Source organism: Enhydra lutris, unplaced genomic scaffold (assembly GCF_002288905.1).
Source record: "Enhydra lutris kenyoni isolate GAN:26980312 unplaced genomic scaffold, ASM228890v2 scaffoldscaffold66, whole genome shotgun sequence".
Lineage (NCBI taxonomy): Eukaryota > Metazoa > Chordata > Mammalia > Carnivora > Mustelidae > Enhydra > Enhydra lutris.
Window position 1 is genome coordinate 14236454 of NW_019154150.1, and position 22124 is coordinate 14258577.

At 39.8% G+C, this 22124-nt stretch overlaps 1 protein-coding gene across 3 annotated transcripts in view; it reads right to left on the reverse strand.

Moving 5' to 3' along the window:
• Positions 1–22124, reverse strand: part of LOC111159058 (unc-51 like kinase 4) — a 618913-nt gene that overhangs the window by 189665 nt on the left and 407124 nt on the right. The window lies entirely within an intron of this gene.

Here is a 22124-nt window from a genome sequence, read left to right on the forward strand (position 1 = left end):
AAGAAAGGTCTCAAGTACACAACCTAACCCTACACCTAAAGGAGCTGGAGAAAGAACAACAAAGAAAGCCTAAACCCAGCAGGAGAAGAGAAATCATAAAGATCAGAGCAGAAATCAATGAAATAGAAACCAAAAAAACAATAGAACAAATCAATGAAACTAGGAGCTGGTTCTTTGAAAGAATTAAGATTGATAAATCCCTGGCAAGACTTGTCAAAAAGAAAAGAGAAAGGACCCAAATAAATAAAATCATGAATGAAAGAGGAGATATCAAAAACAACACAAAAGAAATACAAACAATTATAAGAACATATTATGAGCAAATATACACCAGCAAATTTGACAATCTGGAAGAAATAGATGCATTCCTAGAGACATATAAACTACCACAATTGAACCAGGATGAAAGAGAAAACCTGGGGGCACCTGGGTGGCTCAGTTGGTTAAGCGACTGCCTTCGGCTCAGGTCATGATCCTGGAGTCCCAGGATCGAGTCCCACATCAGGCTCCCTGCTCAGCAGGAAGTCTGCTTCTCCCGCTGACTTCTCTTCTCTCATGCTCTCTCTCTTTCATTGTCTCTCTCTGCCTCTCAAATAAATAAATATTTTTTTTTTTAAAAGAGAGAAAACCTGAATAGACCCATAAACAGTAAGGAGATTTAAGCAGTCATCAAAAATCTCCCCAAAAAACAAGAGCCCAGGGCCAGACGGCTTCTCAGGGGAATTCTAACAAGCATTTAAAGAAGAATTAATTCCTATTCTCCTGAAACTGTTCCCAAAAAATAGAAATGGAAGGAAAACTTCCAAACTCATTTTATGAGGCCAGCATCACCTTGATCCCAAAATCAGACAAGGATCCCATCAAAAAGAGAATTACAGACGAATATCCTCGATGAACACAGATGCGAAAATTCTCACCAAAATACTAGCCCAATAGGATCCAACAATACATTAAAAGGATTATTCACTACGACCAAGTGGGATTTATTCCAGGGCTGCAAGGTTGGTTCAACATCCGCAAATCAATCAATGTGATACAGTACATTAATAAAAGAAAGAACAAGAACCATATGATATTCTCAATAGATGCTGAAAAAGCATTTGACAAAGTACAGCATCCTTTCTTGATCAAAACTCTTCAAAGTGTAGGGACAGAGGATACATACCTCAATATCATCAAAGCCATCTATGAAAAACCCAACGCGAATATCATTCTCAATGGAGAAAAACTGAGAGCTTTTTTTTGCTAAGGTCAGGAACATGCCCATTTTCTGCTAAGGCAGGGATGTCCATTATCACCACTGCTATTCAACATAGTATGAGAAGTCCTAGCCTTGGCAATCAGAGAACAAAAAGAAATAAAAGGCATCTGAATCGGAAAAGAAGAAGTCAAATCTCACTCTTTGGAGATGATATGATACTATATGTGGAAAATCCAAAGACTCCACTCCAAATCTGCTAGAACTTGTACAGGAATTCAGTAATGTGTCAGGATATAAAATCAATGCACAGCAATCAGTTGCATTTCTTTACACCAACAACAAGACAGAAGAAAGAGAAATTAAGGAGTCAATCCCATTTACAATGGCACCCAAAACCATAAGATACCTAGGAATAAACCTAACCAAAGAGGCAAAGAATCTGTACTCAGAAAACTTTAAGTACTTAAGAAAGAAATTGAGGAAGACACAAAGAAATGGAAAAATGTTCCATGCTCATGGATTGGAAGAAAAAATATTGTGAAAATGTCTATCCTACCTAAAGCAATCTATACATTTAAAGCAATCCCTACCAAAATACCATCCCTTTATTTTTCCCCAAAGAAATGGAACAAATAATCCTTAAATTTATATGGAATCAGAAAATACCTCGAGTAGCCAGAGGAATGTTGAAAAAGAAAGCCAAAGTTGGTGGCATCACAATTCTAGACTTCAAGCTCTATTACAAAGCTGTCATCATCAAGACAGTATGGTATTGGCACAAAAACAGACACATAGATCAGTGGAACAGAATAGAGAGCCCAGAAATAGACCCTCAACTCTATGGTCAACTAATCTTTAACAAAGCAGCAAAGAATTTCCAATGGAAAAAAGACAGCCTCTTCAACAAATGGTTTTGGGAAAATTAGACAGCCACATGCAGAATGAAACTGGAACATTTCCTTACACCACACACAAAAAGACTCAAAATGGATGAAGGACCTCAATGTGCGAAAGGAATCCATCAAAATCCTTGAGGAGAACACAGGCAGCAACTTTTTCCACCTCAGCCACAGCAACTTCTTCCTAGAAACATCGCCAAAGGCAAGGGAAGCAAGGGCAAAAATGAACTATTGGGATTTCATCAAGATCAAACACTTTTGCACAGCAAAGGAAACAGTTAACAAAACCAAAAGAAAACTGACAGAATGGGAGAAGATATTTGCAAACAACATATCAGATAAAGGGTTAATATTCAAAATCTATAAAGAACTTATCAAACTCAACACCCAAAGAACAAATAATCCAATCAAGAAATGGACAGAGGACATGAACAAACATTCCTCAGAGAAGACATCCAGATGGCCAACAGACACATGAAAAAGTGCTCCACATCACTCGGCATCAGGGAAATACAAATCAAAACCACAAGGAGATACCACCTTACGCCAGCCAGAATGGCTAAAATTAACAAGTCAGGAAATGACAGATGCTGGTGAGGATGTGGAGAAAGGGGAACCCTCCTACACTGTTGGTGGGAATGCAAGCTAGTGTAGCCACTCTGGAAAACAGCATGGAGTTTCCTCAAAAAGTTGAAAATAGAGCTATCCTACCACCCAGCAATCACACTACTGGGTATTTACCCTAAGTATACAAATGTAGGGATCCAAAGGGGCACGTCCACCCGATTGTTTATAGCAGCAATGTCCACAATAGCCAAACTATGGAAAGAACCTAGATGTCCATCAACAGATGAGTGGATAAAGAAGATGTGGTATCTATATACAATGGAATACTATGCAATCATCAAAATAAATGAAATGTTACCACTTGCAATGATATGGATGGAACTAGAAGGTATTACGCTGAGCAAAATAAGTCAATCAGAAAAAGACAATTATCATATGATCTCCTTGATATGAGGAAGTTGAGAGGCAAAGAAGGGGGTTTCGGGGGTAGGGAAAGAATAAATGAAACAAGATGGGATCGGGAGGGAGACAAACCATAAGAGAGTCATAATCTCATAAAACAAAGTGAGGGTTGCTGGGGGTAAGGGGTAGGGAGAGGGTGGTGGGGTTGTGGACACTGGGGAAGGTATGTGCTATGGTGAGTGCTGTGAAGTGTGTAAACCTGGCGATTCACAGACCTGTACCCCTGGGGCTAATAATATATTATATATTAATAAAAAATTTAAAAAAAGAAATGTACGAACACAGAAACATAAATTTAAAAAAACTAAGAAGAAATTATGGAGATGAAAAGTACAATAAACGAACTGGAAAATACACTAGAGAGATTCAAAGGCATATTTGAGCATGAGGAAGGAATCAGCAAACATTAAGAAAATGAAAATTACTGAGTCTGGGGAAAACAAAGAAATAGATCAAAGAAAAGTGAAGAGAGCTTAAGAGACCTGTAAGACACTATCTAATGGACCGCCATACATATTGTGAAAGTTTTAGAGGAAAGAGATAGAAAGGGTAGACAGAATATCTGAAGAAAGATTGGCTGAAAACTTCCCAAATTTGATGAAATACCAGAATATAAACATCCAAGAAGCTGAATCAACTCTAAGAAAAACGAACTGAAGAAAAACCCACAGGGAGACACAATGCTCGAAGTTTCAAAGGCCAAAAATAAAGAGCAAGAGACAAATGTCCTAAATCTCAGTAGATTTTAAATGATAGATATCATGCAAAATATCTTTCCAACAACAGGATGAAGTTAGAAATCAGTAACTACAAAAACTAAGACTTCCCTAAATTTATGGAAATCCAATAACACATTTTTTTTTTTTTTTATTTGACAGAGATCACAAGTAGGCAGAGAGGCAGACAGAGAGAGAGAGCGAGAAGCAGGCTCTTGGCTGAGCAGAGAGCCCGATGCGGGACTCGACCCCAGGACCCCGAGATCATGACCTGAGCCGAAGGCAGCGGCTTAACCCACTGAGCCACCCAGGCACCCCCCAATAACACATTCTTAAAAAACCAATGGATCAAAGAAGAAATCATAGAGAAGGTAGAAAACAGAAATGAAGGAAAATGAAAATACAGTATACCTAAATTTATGAAACACTTATGAGACAGCAATGCTAAAGGGGAATTTATAGCTATAAATGCTTATATTAAAGATAAGAAAGATCTCAAATCAACAATTTAATTTCACAACTCAAGGAACTGGAAGGAAAAAAAAAAGAAAAAAACAAACCCAAAGCTAGAAGAAGGAAACAGACATTTATTTCACTATAATAAAAAAAAAAATTGGAAAAAAAAATTCATCCAGCCCTTCCTCCTTGGTCCAATTCATGTAGTTAGCTGTTCCCTCCACAGGACCCAATGGCACCTATCAGCCTATCACAGGATTTGCTATATTTTATTGTGTGATGGATTTGCTAGTTTGTAGCTATTCTTTGATCTTATGCATGATGTCTATGAAGATATATTGGAAAACCCTAATGTTTTCTGAGGAGTATACTCTGGATCTCTGTAATTCAAGAATGTATTGTCAAGAGGCTGCAGGTTTATGGCTAAAATTGCTGTTAGACATTTCAACGAAAGAAAAGTTGTCCAGAGGACATTATGGGAGATGAAGAGTGGAGGAAAACTTGGCAGTGGGATTTTTAAGAAGTCTGAAGTTGAACGCCTGTTGGCTGATGGAAAAGGAATGTCAGTCATTCACTAGAAGGTAGGAGGAAGCTGGGAAAGGACAGAGAAGGTAGAAATTCAGTATTATAAATTGTTTTTGCTGAATAAAATGGGATTACAAAAGATAGAAATAAGGACTTAAAACTTTTATGATTATGAAAGTAATAAATGCTCAATTTATAAAATCTGAAATATACAGATGGATGTTACAAAATGGAAATCACATGTATTTCTACCACCCAGAGTTAACCACTGCAGGCATCTGTCCTATCTACCTACTTTACCTATCTACCTACTCAGCAGGCAACCATGAAAATGACCATGCCAACTTTAACCACACAGAATGATCTTAATGAATGGGGAAATTACAACTATTCCATGACCTTTAAAATGTTATCAAAACATTAAAAACTCTCATTATCAATTAGAAATATGTACTGATAAATGTGTAGGAGAATAAACAGTAAACCCAATATTTATTGCTGTCTAAAACATTAGAAACATTGAGAATTAAAGTCTTTTTGTTTTTGTTGTTCTGAAAAACAGTTATCAAGAGTAGTTTGGGGTGCCTGGGTGGCTCAGTCAATTGAGCATCCAATGCTTGGTCTCAGCTGGGGTCATGAGATCAAGCCCTGGGACAGGCTCCACAAAGGGCATGGAGCCTGCCTGGGATTCTCTCTCTCCTTTGCTCTCTGCCCCTCTACCACTACCACCTTCAACTCACCATATAGAGAGCATCTTTTCTATGCCGTAAGCAACTGTCCTACTCCTTTCTAACCCTGACTCAACTACCAACAATTTATCCTTTGTGCTTTCACTGTTGTAAAATATCTCCCGGAATTCCTTTAGTGTAAAGGGTTTTTTGTTTTTGTTTATGCTTTTTTGTTCATTTTGGTTTGTGGTTTTTTGTTTGTTTTTTGCTTGCATTGCCTTCTGAGATTTCATTCCTTTCTTCAAAAAAAACTTTCCTTAGGCACGTATTGCATGGAGCTCTGGGTGTTATATGTAAACAATTAATCTTGGAACACTACATCAAAAACTAATGACGTATTGTATGGTGACTAACATATTATAATAAAAAATTAATTCATTCATTCATTTAAAAAAACGCTTTCCTTATTTACATAGATGACTTCACTTTCACTAAGTTCCTCTGGCTGCCTATCTAGAACCTCTTAAATGGTACCACTGTCAACATTCCTAAAGTCTGCTGTTTCTCCTGCAGCTCTGTTTACATTAGATTCAAATTTCCCTTCCAACATTATCGCTTTCAGCTTCTTTGTTGCTCTTTTGTCTTTGGTGCACAATTCCCTCTTTCAGTGATCAAGTTTTGTAAAATGCTATGTGGATTTATCACTAGAAGACAAGGAGGAAACATAATGACATGCTTTGCTGTCTGTGTGTGAACGAAATAATAAATGCAAAGTGACCAATTGCTGACAGATTTTCATGTAAGTGCATGATTGATTACTGGTGATGATGCTCGTTATTATTTACATAGTGATTTGTTCACTGAAGAGCCAGCAGCAAAGTCTGTACTTCATGCAATAAATCACAGTGAATACAACAGGGTAACTGAAATCTGAACCATGTTGTGGGGCACTGGTATTATATGGCTGAAATCTGTGCATATTAAAGCCCTGTGAAAGTAAGGATCATCTCTGTGTGAGCATCATTATATACAATGATTATAAAAATGATGCTAATTTAAAATGTATATGCATTTTGGATACGTATACATTTTTTATTATATATAAAAATTTTTATTACATTTTAAATTAGCATCATTCTACAATTAATATATATTCTGATTTTTCTTTAGCCTTATATTTTCCCATGCTGTTATATGTGCTTGGAAAATATGATATTTAATAGCACAAGGACCTCTACCCTAAGAATGGAAATTAATTTCCAAATGAAAAACATATAGATTATTACCAAAGTGTTTGATACTAGAGATAATGTTGTGAGAACATATGTTTACACAACTCATTCAGTACTTCTCTATTTCCTATGCACAAATTTCCTAGAAATAGAATGACTACATCAAAGGATATAAATAATTGGAAGGCTTTTGATACAGACCTATGTATATTTTTATTTATCTCTTTTTGTCCCAAAGTCAGCTTCCAACTTTGAGGATCATATTGCATTTTTAAAAAATAATTTTCCATTATTCATAACATGTTTAAATGTGTCCAGTGAAATTAACATTGGAAATTTGCATTTTTGTTGTTGTGAGTTGCCCACTCAAATCCTTTGCTCACTTTTCTCTTGGGATACCTGTCTACTTCTAGGCAATTTATATGACCTCTTTCTATAGACACTCTTTACAGACACTGCCTCAAAAATGAACAAGTGTGGAACTCCAAAAACCCCAGGCTGTTATTGCTTTCTTGTGCATTTGTTACATAAGCAAGATATAAATATAAAATCAACACCATAGGGGCACCTGGGTGGCTCAGTGGGTTAAGCCTCTGCCTCTGCCTTCGGCTCAGGTCCTGATCAAGCCCCGCATCGGGCTCCCTGCTCAGCAGGGAACCTGCTTCCCCGCACCCTCTCTGCTTGCCTCTCTGCCTACTTGTAATCTCTCTCTCTGTCAAATAAATAAATAAAATCTTAAAAGAAATCAACACCATAATTCTGATGTGTTTTTAGCTGGTTCTAATAACTTTTAGAGCTGGTTGTAAGAGTCCAGTTACAAATATTCACTTTCTTCAATGATGCACATAAAAGATTCAACCATTAATTATTAACTTTCTTTTTTTTTTTTTTTCAAGTCAAGGCAAATGTACTGGGAACAGAGAATAAAGTCCACCCCCAAAATCTTTATTAACTAGACTTTGATTTTGGCATGACCCATGTTTCACAGTTTCATATTCAGTTCTTTGTCCCTCAAACTCCCACCTCCTCATTCTTTTCTATTGATCTCTCCTGCTGCCCTGGTCTTGTTTTGTGAAATGAGTGACACACTTTCATGTTAAAGCATTACTATTTAAAAGAAGGCTTGTAAAGAGGGCAATAAAGTATGGGCATTCCGGTCATCGATGGGTGAGAACAATTTTCTAGAGGGGTTGCTTTCTGACACCAGTCACACTCTACCACGTAAGGGAATTTGTTCCTATTCAGATTAGAACTAGCAGCTCTGAACGACAACCAAATGTTATTTAAAAATTTATCATGGAGTGCCTGGGTGGCTCACTAGGTTAAGCGACCAACTCTTGATGTTGGCTCAGGTCATGATCTCGGGTCCTAGGATCAAGCCTCGAGTTGGGCTCTAGGCTCAGAGGGAGTCTGCTTGAGGATTCTCTCTCTCTCTCTCTGTCTCGCTTCCCCTCTAATCCTCCTCTGGTCTCTCTTTAAAATAAATAAATAAATATTTAAAAAAAACACATGCCACTATATTGCAACCACCTTAAGATAAAGGTATAAGAAGTAATGGCAGAAAACACACCTGCAGTTTTCGGAGTCTTTCCCAAGGCTACCCAAGTTCAAACACTGAACGTCAGAATTCTAGGCTGGAGGAGGGTCTACTGTTAGAAAAGGTGATGATGCTGTGGTTTCTATTTTGATGGCTCAGAGGCTTTTATGCTCACCACTGCTGTGGGGATTCTAGGGCTGAGTTTTTATATTTTGCAGTTACTACAAGTACAGCAATTTTCCCAAAACAGAAGTCCTTGGGCAATGTTACCTGCCCTTTTGTGTCCTTTACTGACAATCGAAGGCAGACTATGGGTTATTTTAGGAATATAGGCTGCCCAATGAAGGTCAGGAGAACTCCTGCCAAGAAGAGGTCAACTTCTAGAGAGAAATTCAAATGACGTAATTTTAAAGCAAGCGAGTGAGCCATGTCATTACCACCCACTAGAAGGGGCTGGCTTAAGCAGGGCAGGACAGCAAGGGTACAGAGCAACTCCCTGGATAAATTTGTACTTGAATCTATGTCCTACCAGATGTAGTCTATTCTTGGTTATTCTAAGGAAAGGTAGAAAATATACTGCATTTGTTAGCAATTAGCTTGCTTTCCTACACAAATATTAATCAAATCCCTCTGCTGCACCAGACCCAAAAGTAAAGCTGAAAAGAAGGGACATCTAAGCCAAGAGCTGAAAGCTGAGGAACACTCAAGTGGAAGGAGGAGGAGCACATTCTATACAGAGGCAAGGGAAATCAAAGTACATTTAAAGAACTGAAAAAAACTGGGGTACAGAACACAGAGTAGGGCAGAGAGAGCCAAGAGATGAGGCTAGAAACTAAGTGTCAGACAACACATGGTTCTGTAAACCTGTTAAGAAGTTAGAATTTGGGGTGCCGGGGTGGCTCAGCGGGTTAAAGCCTCTGCCTTCGGCTCAGGTCATGATCCCAGTGTCCTGGGATCGAGTCCCACATCGGGCTCTCTGCTCAGCAGGGAGCCTGCTTCCTCCTCTCTCTCTGCCTTCCTCTCTGCCTACTTGTGATCTCTGTCTGTCAAATAAATAAATAAAATCTTAAAAAAAAAAAAAGAAGTTAGAATTCACCCATGAATAGTGGGGGATAATTGATATGTTTTAAGTCAATGAGTGACAAGATGAGTCTTGCATTTTAAAGAAAGCATGCTGCTTCCACTGTGAGAAGATAGTGGGCAGGGCAAGAGCAGGCAGAAGTCTCATGGAGAAGGCCACTGGGACCCTTCAAGCACAAGATGGTGGTGGGCTTTATGATACTGTCCATGGGAGTGAAGAGGAAGACAATCTGTTGTGTTTCAGTGGCTTGACAGAATAGGGCAGGATGGCAAAGGAAAAGAGGCCAAGAGGATGCCTGCATTCTTGGCTGGGCAACTGAGGGGAAGTGAATTACCTTCTCTGACACAGGACACAAGAAGAGAAACAATTTTAAGGAAGTGATTATGGGTTTGTTTTAATCCTGTTGTGTTTGAGGTGTTTATGGTGCATCCAGTGGAAATGGCGAGCAGCCAGACGGACAGTGGTTAGCTAGAAAGAGGGATATCCCTATTAAATTGGGCAGTAACTTCTTAGAGCAGCTGCTTAGTAGGATCTAGCAAGATGCCCAACCTCTTGGGTTTGACCTGCAAACAGACTACTCAGTACCTCTGGCCTCCATCACCATTGACCATAATCATCATAAACCATCACCTAGATTTCAGGCTGCTGACTACAAAGAGAAAGAACAGACAAGTCCAAGTTCATTACTATGTAAAGAGAAAAATCTACTAAGAAATTAGAAAGTGGAAAAAAAAAAAAGGAACTTTTTCCCCTATACTTAGTGGGGCACAATTTTTTACACTGCACGGTGGCGTCAGAAACATGAACTGGTACGGATCATGTTGATACAGGCCTAAATATTGCTCCTGGTAGAATCATTAGTTGTTTGGGAGAAGGCTCGGGTCCCTACTCCTCTGGCACAGGAGGGAGCTCACATTCTGGGGCTCAGTGAGGACTGCCATCCTGACCTGACTGCACAGGGTCTGCACAGGGCCATCTTCTCAATGGCCAAGGAAGGCACAGCTAACATGAAACATATAAAACAGGCTACATACAGCAGCTCAGACCAACGAAGAAAAATTTTTAAAAGCAATGATCTCTTCCAAGTTTGAAAATGTCTATTTTAATTGAGGGAGAAGGAGGCTGAAGACTAATTTCTTATAGCAACTTTATCTAGTTATAAAACTCACGTAGGATGTACAGCCTAGCTGCTCATTTCCTCTTCCTAAATAAAATGTTTAATTCAAACAATTACCTTGCTGTATTTTTTTTTTTTTTAGGAGACATGGTCATTTGCTTATACCTTTTATTAACCAGATCTTATACTATGTTTCAATTGAGGGTTCAAAGATCCCCCTGAAACTGAATGGGAAGAAAACAGAGGGGTGACAAACCATGACAGACTCTTGACTCTGGGGGAAAAAAACTGAGGGTTGTGGAAGGGGAGGTGGGTTGGGGAATGGGGTAACTGGGTGATGGGCATTTAGAAGATCAGGTGATGTGATGAGCACTGGGTATTATATAATGAATCACTGAACACTACATCAAAAACAATGTACTATACGTTGGCTAATTGAAATTAAAAAAACAAACAAAGATCCCCCTGAAATTGTGAATTGTGCCAAGAACCCAGCATATAAATGAGTCTACACATTTTTCTGGGAAGAGGGACTAGAACCCTCACATTCTTAAAGCAGTTTACATTCAAAACAGACTAAGAATCACTATCTTACATCTATCTTCCACTATGATTCTACTACAGTGTATAGTAAAAATATAGGGCATAAATTAGGGGTTAACAGGTTTTCTCTTCTCTTAAGAATATATTTTCTTTCAGAGGACCATAATCTGGAAAGAACCTCAAGAGCTAAAAGTTCATCCACCTGCCTTTGGGTGAAATAGCTCCAAAATTACCCAGGTCAGATGAAAACTGAAAGTCTGTTTATTTCTCCCTATGGGAAAGCAATTCCAACACCTCATTCTGTAACCTATTACGTTTTTTAACGACCACTATAAAATTTATCTTTGGTCTGTATGTGCTCTGGTTTAAGTCCTAAATTGCCTTATTACTATTTTTCTTCACTTTATACATGGCTATAAATATGTGTTAATCTTTTCCAGAGAAGATATATTGCAATGTTCTTGTCACAGGCCATTTTTAAAACCAGTGACTTTGGTGATCAGTGTGTATATATATAACACAGCTGGGTCAAGATGGCGGAGAAGTAGCAGGCTGAGACTACTTCAGGTAGCTGGAGATCAGCTAGATAGCTTATCTAAAGATTGCAAACACCTACAAATCCAACGGGAGATCGCAGAGAAGAAGAGCAGCAACTCTAGAAACAGAAAATCAACCACTTTCTGAAAGGTAGGACTGGCGGAGAAGTGAATCCAAAGCGACGGGAAGATAGACCGCGGGGGGAGGGGCCGGCTCCCAGCAAGCGACAGAGCAACGGAGCACAAAATCAGGACTTTTAAAAGTCTGTTCCGCTGAGGGACATCGCTCCAGAGGCTTAACCGGGGTGAAGCCCACGCAGGGTCAGCGTGGCCTCAGGTCCCGCAGGGTCACAGAAGGATCGGGGGTGTCTGAGTGTCGCAGAGCTTACAGGTATTACAACAGGGAAGCCGGCTACAGAGACAGAGCCGTGGAGTAAGCTCTAAGCTCCGGGTTACCTTGAACTGGTCGCAGGCTCGGTCAGCTCCGAGCGCGGCCGGAGGCCAGGGTGATGGGAGTAATTGGGCGCTGTTCTCTGAGGGCGCACTGAGGAGTGCGGCCCCGGGCTCTCAGCTCCTCCCGGCCGGAGACCGGGAGGTTGCCATCTTCATTCCCGTCCTCCGGAACTCTACAGAAAGCGCTCAGGGAACAAAAGCTCCCGAAAGCAAACCCGAGCGGAATACTCAGCCCGGCCCCTGGTAAGGGCGGTGCAACTCCGCCTGGGGCAAAGACACTTGAGAGTCACTACAACAGTCCCCTCCCCCAGAAGATCAACAAGAAACCCAGCCAGGACCAAGTTCACCTACCAAGGAGAGCGGTTTCAATACCAAGGAGAGCAGCGGAATTCCAGAGGAGGAGAAAGCAAAGCATGGAACTCATGGCTTTCTCCCCATGATTCTTTAGCCTTGCAGTTAATTTAATTTTTTTTTCTCTTTCAATTTCTTTTTCTTCGTCTGCTAAATTTTTTTAACTTTTACCCTTTTGTTTTTTAACGTTTTTTAACTAGTTTATCTAATATATATATATTTTTTTTTCCTTTTTATATTTTTTCTTTATTGGTTTTCTTTTTTTAATTGTTTCTTTTTTTTTTTTTTTCTTTATGAACCTCTTTTTATCCCCTTTCTCCCCCCTCACGATTTGGGATCTCTTCTGATTTGGCTAAAGCATGTTTTCCTGGGGTTGTTGTCACCCTTTTAGTATTTTACTTGCTCCTTCATCTACTCTTATCTGGACAAAATGACAAGGCGGAAAAACTCACCACAAAAAAAAGAACAAGAGGCAGTACCAAAGGCTAAGGACCTAATCAATACAGACATTGGTAATATGTCAGATCTAGAGTTCAGAATAACGATTCTCAAGGTTCTAGCCGGGCTCGAAAAAGGCATGGAAGATATTAGAGAAAGCCTCTCGGGAGATATAAAAGCCCTTTCTGGAGAAATAAAAGAACTAAAATCTAACCAAGTTGAAATCAAAAAAGCTATTAATGAGGTGCAATCAAAAATGGAGGCTCTCACTGCTAGAATAAATGAGGCAGAAGAAAGAATTAGCGATATAGAAGACCAAATGACAGAGAATAAAGAAGCTGAGCAAAAGAGGGACAAACAGCTACTGGACCATGAGGGGAGAATTCGAGAGATAAGTGACTCCATAAGACGAAACAACATTAGAATAATTGGGATTCCAGAAGAAGAGGAAACAGAGAGGGGAGCAGAAGGTATATTGGAGAGAATTATTGGAGAGAATTTCCCCGATATGGCAAAGGGAACAAGCATCAAAATCCAGGAGATTCAGAGAACCCCCCTCAAGATCAATAAGAATAGGTCCACACCCCGCCACCTAATAGTAAAATTTACAAGCCTTAGTGACAAAGAGAAGATCCTGAAAGCAGCCCGGGAAAAGAAGTAACATACAATGGTAAAAATATTAGATTGGCAGCAGACTTATCCACAGAGACCTGGCAGGCCAGAAAGAGCTGGCATGATATATTCAGAGTACTAAACGAGAAAAACATGCAGCCAAGAATACTATATCCAGCTAGGCTATCATTGAAAATAGGAGAGATTAAAAGCTTCCAGGACAAACAAAAACTGAAAGAATTTGCAAATACCAAACCAGCTCTACAGGAAATATTGAAAGGGGTCCTCTAAGCAAAGAGAGACCCTAAAAGTAGTAGATCAGAAAGAAACAGAGACAATATACAATAACAGTCACCTTACAGGCAATACAATGGCACTAAATTCATATCTCTCAATACTTACCCTGAATGTTAATGGGCTAAATGCCCCAATCAAAAGACACAGGGTATCAGAATGGATAAAAAAACAAAACCCATCTATATGTTGCCTACAAGAAACTCATCTTAAACCCGAAGACACCTCCAGATTTAAAGTGAGGGGGTGGAAAAGAATTTACCATGCTAATGGACATCAGAAAAAAGCAGGAGTGGCAATCCTTATAGCAGATCAATTAGATTTTAAGCCAAAGACTATAATAAGAGATGAGGAAGGACACTATATCATACTCAAAGGAACTGTCCAACAAAAAGATCTAACAATTTTAAATATCTATGCCCCTAACGTGGGAGCAGCCAACTATATAAACCAATTAATAACAAAATCAAAGAAACACATCGACAATAATACAATAATAGTAGGGGACTTTAACACTCCTCTCACTGAAATGGACAGATCATCCAAGCAAAAGATGAACAAGGAAATAAAGGCCTTAAATGACACACTGGACCAGATGGACATCACAGATATATTCAGAACATTTCATCCCAAAGCAACAGAATACACATTCTTCTCTAGTGCACATGGAACATTCTCCAGAATAGATCACATTCTCGGTCCTAAATCAGGTTCTCAACCGTTATCAAAAGATTGGAATCATTCCCTGCATATTTTCAGACCACAATGCTCTGAAGCTAGAACTCAATCACAAGAGGAAATTTGGAAAGAACCCAAATACATGGAGACTAAATAGCATCCTTCTAAAGAATGAATGGATCAACCAGGAAATTAAAGAAGAGTTGAAAAAATTCATTGAAACAAATGATAATGAAAACACAACGGTTCAGAATCTGTGGGACACCACAAAGGCAGTCCTGAGTGGAAAATATATAGCGGTACAAGCCTTTCTCAAGAAACAAGAAAGGTCTCAGGTACACAACCTAACCCTACACCTAAAAGAGCTGGAGAAAGAACAAGAAAGAAAGCCTAAACCCGGCAGGAGAAGAGAAATCATAAAAATCAGAGCAGAAATCAATGAAATAGAAACCAAAAAAACAATAGAACAAATCAATGAAACTAGGAGCTGGTTCTTTGAAAGAATTAATAAGATCGATAAACCCCTGGCCAGACTTATCAAAAAGAAAAGAGAAAGGACCCAAATAAATAAAATCATGAATGAAAGAGGAGAGATCACAACTAACACCAAAGAAATACAGACAATTATAAGAACATACTATGAGCAACTCTACGCCAACAAATTGGACAATCTGGAAGAAATGGATGCATTGCTAGAGACATATAAACTACCACAACTGAACCAGGAAGAAATAGAAAGCCTGAACAGACCCATAAACAGTAAGGAGATTGAAACAGTCATCAAAAATCTCCAAACAAACAAAAGCCCAGGGCCAGATGGCTTCCCGGGGGAATTCTACCAAACATTTAAAGAAGAACTAATTCCTATTCTCCTGAAACTGTTCCAAAAAATAGAAATGGAAGGAAAACTTCCAAACTCATTTTATGAGGCCAGCATCACCTTGATCCCCAAACCAGACAAGGATCCCATCAAAAAAGAGAACTACAGACCAATATCCTTGATGAACACAGATGCAAAAATTCTCACCAAAATACTAGCCAATAGGATTCAACAGTACATTAAAAGGATTATTCACCACGACCAAGTGGGATTTATTCCAGGGCTGCAAGGTTGGTTCAACATCTGCAAATCAATCAATGTGATACAACACATTAATAAAAGAAAGAACAAGAACCATATGATACTCTCCATAGATGCTGAAAAAGCATTTGACAAAGTACAGCATCCCTTCCTGATCAAAACTCTTCAAAGTGTAGGGATAGAGGGCACATACCTCAATATTATCAAAGCCATCTATGAAAAACCCACCGCAAATATCATTCTCAATGGAGAAAAACTGAAAGCTTTTCCGCTAAGGTCAGGAACACGGCAGGGATGCCCATTATCACCACTGCTATTCAACATAGTACTAGAAGTCCTAGCCTCAGCAATCAGACAACAAAAGGAAATTAAAGGCATCCAAATCGGCAAAGAAGAAGTCAAACTATCACTCTTCGCAGATGATATGATACTATATGTGGAAAACCCAAAAGACTCCGCTCCAAAACTGCTAGAACTTGTACAGGAATTCAGTAAAGTGTCAGGATATAAAATCAATGCACAGAAATCAGTTGCATTTCCCTACACCAACAACAAGACAGAAGAAAGAGAAATTAAGGAGTCCATCCCATTTACAATTGCACCCAAAACTATAAGATACCTAGGAATAAACCTAACCAAAGAGACTAAGAATCTATACACAGAAAACTATAAAGTACTCATGAAAGAAATTGAGGAAGACACAAAGAAATGGAAAAATGTTCCATGCTCCTGGATTGGAAGAATAAATATTGTGAAAATGTCTATGCTACCTAAAGCAATCTACACATTTAATGCAATTCCTATCAAAGTACCATCCATTTTTTTTCAAAGAAATGGAACAAATAATCCTAAAATTTATATGGAACCAGAAAAGACCTCGAATAGCCAAAGCAATATTGAAAAAGAAAGCCAAAGTTGGTGGCATCACAATTCCGGACTTCAAGCTCTATTACAAAGCTGTCATCATCAAGACAGCATGGTACTGGCACAAAAACAGACACATAGATCAATGGAACAGAATAGAGAGCCCAAAAATAGACCCTCAACTCTATGGGCAACTAATCTTCGACAAAGCAGGAAAGAATGTCCAATGGAAAAAAGACAGCCTCTTCAACAAATGGTGTTGGGAAAATTGGACAGCCACATGCAGAAAAATGAAATTGGATCATTTCCTTACACCACACGCGAAAATAGACTCAAAATGGATGAAGGATCTCAATGTGAGAAAGGAATCCATCAAAATCCTTGAGGAGAACACAGGCAGCAACCTCTTCGACCTCAGCCGCAGCAACATCTTCCTAGGAACATCGCCAAAGGCAAGGGAAGCAAGGGCAAAAATGAACTATTGGGATTTTATCAAGATCAAAAGCTTTTGCACAGCAAAGGAAACAGTTAACAAAACCAAAAGACAACTGACAGAATGGGAGAAGATATTTGCAAATGACATATCAGATAAAGGGCTAGTGTCCAAAAATCTATAAAGAACTTAGCAAACTCAACACCCAAAGAACAAATAATCCAATCAAGAAATGGGCAGAGGACATGAACAGACATTTCTGCAAAGAAGACATCCAGATGGCCAACAGACACATGAAAAAGTGCTCCACATCACTCGGCATCAGGGAAATACAAATCAAAACCACAATGAGATACCACCTCACACCAGTCAGAATGGCTAAAATTAACAAGTCAGGAAATGACAGATGCTGGCGAGGATGCGGAGAAAGGGGAACCCTCCTACACTGTTGGTGGGAATGCAAGCTGGTGCAACCACTCTGGAAAACAGCATGGAGGTTCCTCAAAATGTTGAAAATAGAACTACCCTATGACCCAGCAATTGCACTGCTGGGTATTTACCCTAAAGATACAAACGTAGTGATCCGAAGGGGCACGTGCACCCGAATGTTTATAGCAGCAATGTCTACAATAGCCAAACTATGGAAAGAACCTAGATGTCCATCAACAGACGAATGGATAAAGAAGATGTGGTATATATACACAATGGAATACTATGCAGCCATCAAAAGAAATGAAATCTTGCCATTTGCGACGACGTGGATGGAACTAGAGGGTATCATGCTTAGCGAAATAAGTCAATCGGAGAAAGACAACTATCATATGATCTCCCTGATATGAGGGAGAGGAGATGCAACATGGGGGGTTAAGGGGGTAGGAGAAGAGTAAATGAAACAAGATGGGATTGGGAGGGAGACAAACTATAAGTGACTCTTAATCTCACAAAACAAACTGAGGGTTGATGGGGAGGGGGGTTGGGGGGTGTGGGTTATGGACATTGGGGAGGGTATGTGCTATGGTGAGTGCTGTGAAGTGTGTAAACCTGGCGATTCACAGACCTGTACTCCTGGGGATAAAAATATATGTTTATAAAAATAAAATTAAAAAAAAAAAAAAACAACACAGCTCATGCACGCTAGGCAGACGTCTGGCCACATACTAGAACATAAGTGTGATCAAGTTACTAGCAACAAGAATTCAGAGTCTCAGAGAGCTGGGGAAAATCTCTCAGATGACACAGTGCAGGAAGAAGAGGTTCTCCTGCTGTTTCTGTTGCTCAGAGTTATGAATGTGAGGCAGAGATCCAACTTAACCAGAGGCCCAGAATGTGTGGCCCCCTCGGCACAGCCCAAGACTGACCTGTGATTATGATCCTGTTGCCCTCCCCAAGGCACACTGTACACTCCAGCCCTCCCATGTACACTGGCTATCTGACGCTGCCGCCCCCGTTCATCTGTCTCTTGCATATCTTTGTTTCCTGTAGTCTTCTCCACATGATACTGGGCACCTCAGCCCTCCTACCACCATGGCACCCTGTTCCTCTGTTGCCTGCCCACTGACTAGGAGTCATCTGTACCCCAAAGGGTTGCTTCCTGCTTTCCAAGGGACAGTGGACCCACTCCAGCCTAGGCAACCCAGCAAATTTGTCTACTGTCTCATGGGCTGCCTTCCCCAATAAGGTGTGACCCACAGCCTCAGTGTAGGGGTAGCCCCGATCAAGTCTGTCCTTCCTTGAGTACTCTCAAGCAGCTGTAGGGTACCTTAGAAAGTTCTTTTTAAATCTTATGCTTACTCTTTTTCCATAGCAAATAATGTTTTACATTAAAATTCCCCTATTTAAATCACTGTGTGGTTTCTCCCTTCTGATTGGACCCAGACTGAAATAATCACAAAGAAAACTTATTCTTTGATTATACTCATGGATAGTATTTGCTAAAAGTGCATCTCCTACTCTTATTGTTTCCTTCCAGTTTAACTGGTGGTGAAAGGATGTGGTATATGTAATTGCAACTTACTGGAGTTTACTGATATCCTTTTAACATAATGCATGGCCAACTTTTTATTTTTATTATTTTTTTAAGATTTTTTTTATTTATTTGACAGAAATCACAAGCAGGCAGAGGGACAGGCAGAGAGAGAGGAGGAAGCAGGCTCCCTGCTGAGCAGAGACCCAGGTCTCAGGACCCTGGGATCATGACCTGAACCGAAGGCAGAGGCTTAACCCACTGAGCCACCCAGGCGCCCCAAATTTTTAAAGATGTTTCTGGAAAATTGAAGTTAGAGTTTCTGTTTTCAGGGTACAGAGATGGATCTATTTCTCTTAGCTCAATCTTATTAAAATATTTATGCCCTTGGGGCACCTGGGTGGCTCAGGTGCTAAACATCCGCCTTCATCTCAGGTCATGATCCCAGGGACCTGGGGTTGAACACCACATTGGGCTCCCTGCTTGGTGGGGAGTCTGCTTCTCCCTCTCCCTCTGCCTGTTGCTCCCCCTACTTGTGATCTCTCTCTCTCTGGGTCAAATAAATGAAATATTTTTTAAAATTTATACCCATTATATAGAGGTCAGCAAAATTTTTCCGTGAAGAGCCAGATAGTAATAGAATATAGACTTGTGAAGTCAGGAAATGACAGATGCTGGCAAGGATGTGGAGAAAGGGGAACCCTCTTACACTATTGGTGGGAATGCAAGCTGGTGCAACCACTCTGGGAAACAGCATGGAGGTTCCTCAAAATGTTGAAAATAGAACTACCCCATGACCCAGCAATTGCACTACTGGGTATTTACCCTAAAGATACAAACGTAGTGATCCGAAGGGGCACATGCACCCGAATGTTTATAGCAGCTATGTCTACAATAGCCAAACTATGGAAAGAACCTAGATGTCCATCAACAGATGAATGGATAAAGAAGATGTGGTATATATACACAATGGAATACTATGCAGCCATCAAAAGAAATGAAATCGTGCCATTTGCGACGACGTGGATGGAACTAGAGGGTATCATGCTTAGCGAAATAAGTCAATCGGAGAAAGACAACTATCATATGATCTCCCTGATATGAGGAAGTAGAGATGCAACATGGGGGGTTAAGAGGGTAGGAGAAGAGTAAATGAAACAAGATGGGATTGGGAGGGAGACAAACCATAAGTGGCTCTAAATCTCACAGAACAAACTGAGGGTTGATGGGGGGAGGGGGGTTGGGAGAGGGGGGTGGGGTTATGGACATTGGGGAGGGTATGTGCTATGGTGAGTGCTGTGAAGTGTGTAAACCTGGAGATTCACAGACCTGTACCCCTGGGGATAAAAATATATGCTTATTAAAAAATTAATTAATTAATTTTAAAAAAAAGAATATAGACTTGTGAGCTATAAGGTCTGTGTTGTAACTCCTTAACTCCTACCAAAGAGCAAAACAGCCATAGACGATATGTAAACAAATGGTCTGTGTGGCTGAATTCAATAAAACTTTATTTACAAAAATAGGCCACGTGGGGATGGGGAGAGGGCCCCTGGGTGGCTCCGTTGGTTGAGCGTCTGACTCCTGATTTCAGCTCAGGTCATAATCTCGGGGTCCTGGGATCATCCCTCCAACTCTCCATGCTCAGTGGCGAGTCTTCTAGAGATTTTCTCTCTCCTCCTCTCCCTCTGCCCTTCAGAGCATGTACTCTCTCCTCCTTAAATAAATAATCTCTTAAAAAATAATGAAATTTAAAAATAAAAACACTTTACAAAAAAGCAGTGGGCCAAAGTTAGCCCATAGGCCACAGTTTATCAACCCCTGTCCTACATGATTATTTTTAACTACTTGGTCTGTAAAGCAATGAGAAAGAGGAGTTATATCTCTCAACACTACTGTGTTTTTTCGATTTCCTCCTAGGTGTTTTTGGTCCTTTGTTTATAGAGTTCTATGATCTAATATTCAACACAAAAAGGTTCATAGCTATTAGGTCCTCATGTGAATTTTATTCCTTATCACTGTAGAATCTTCTCTTTGTTCTGAAAATTTTTTTGTACATTAAAACTTATATTAATATTAAAAATATTTAGAAAGAAAATATAAAATAACAATAAAGTTAAGATCAAAGAGAAGTTTCACAACAAATCCAATTGGAATAAATTTACCCATTAAAAGAAAGCAAATCTGAGAATGTGGCAAACACGAAAACCTGGTCTATAAGGTAGATGTGAAAAAAAGTGTCCTGGAAGTTTTACCTATTAGGGATTCTCCATCTGTCTTTCCTTTTTTTTTTCTTTAGATTTTATTTATTTAAGAGAGAGAAAGAGAGAGCATGGGGAGGAGCAGAGCAGGAGGGAGAGGAACAAGCAGACTTTGCGATGAGCACAGAACCCAACAGTGGGACTCGATCCCAGGACCCTGAGATCATGACTTGAGCTGAAACCAAGAGTTGGACACTCAACTGACTGAGCCACCCAGGCATCTCTGCATCTGTCCTTCTTAAGAAAGATCCTCTTCATCTGTCTTTTTAAATCTTTTTCTCTATAAATGCAATTATTATCCAGTGTGTAATATGTTGCATCAATTTTTGTGTGTGTGTGTGTGTGTGTGTGTGTGTGTATACATTTTTTAATTTGATGTCATTTGAGTCTCTTACAGAAGAGAGTCTAGTTTGTGTTTGTCTTTTGTCTGTACACTGGAGCCTCATCTGTTTCCTGGCCTTAGCCCAAGATGAGAGCTGGTTATCTGGTTCAGCCCCTATTCTGAGCAAGAGCAGTTAGCGTTCTATTTTCCATGTAGCTTCATGCAAAAGATACTCTACACCAACTATCCTTCCACTTTGGGGCTGGGGAGTGTTCCCTTACCTCACTGTGAGCCCATAGACACTTTTTTTGTGACTGCTTGACTCCACATGTGCCATTATTTAATATAACCCAGCACTGATGGATTTTCCCCTCTTTCTTTCTCACCCCATTGAACCAAACCTTTATTTGCTAAACATAATTAAGTCTAAGGAATTATTCATCCAAACTGCATTTGCCTTCCTTTCAAAGCCACAGAGCAGAAAAAGACAAATCCTAGCAGCTTCGAGAACCAAAGGTCTGTCTCTGTGAAGAACCAGATCTAAGGTTGTGGGGGTTACAGGGACCCCCAATCCTTGGATCCCCAAATCTTGAGAGGTATTCAGGAGCCTTCATGGAATTTTATCAACGCACCCTCTGACTGGCTGCTCTATAGGAATCACATGTCTGAGCACTGGGTCCTCTTCAAGTTTGGGTAAAATTGTTGAGTTGTTCCAAACTCCAAGTTTCTGCTGGGCTCCTTCCATATATTCAGTGGCCTTGTGTGGTTTTACCTGCCTTCATTTAACTTTACTTATTTCATTCTGTCTTTGTGGAGATTTAGAGGAATATGCTC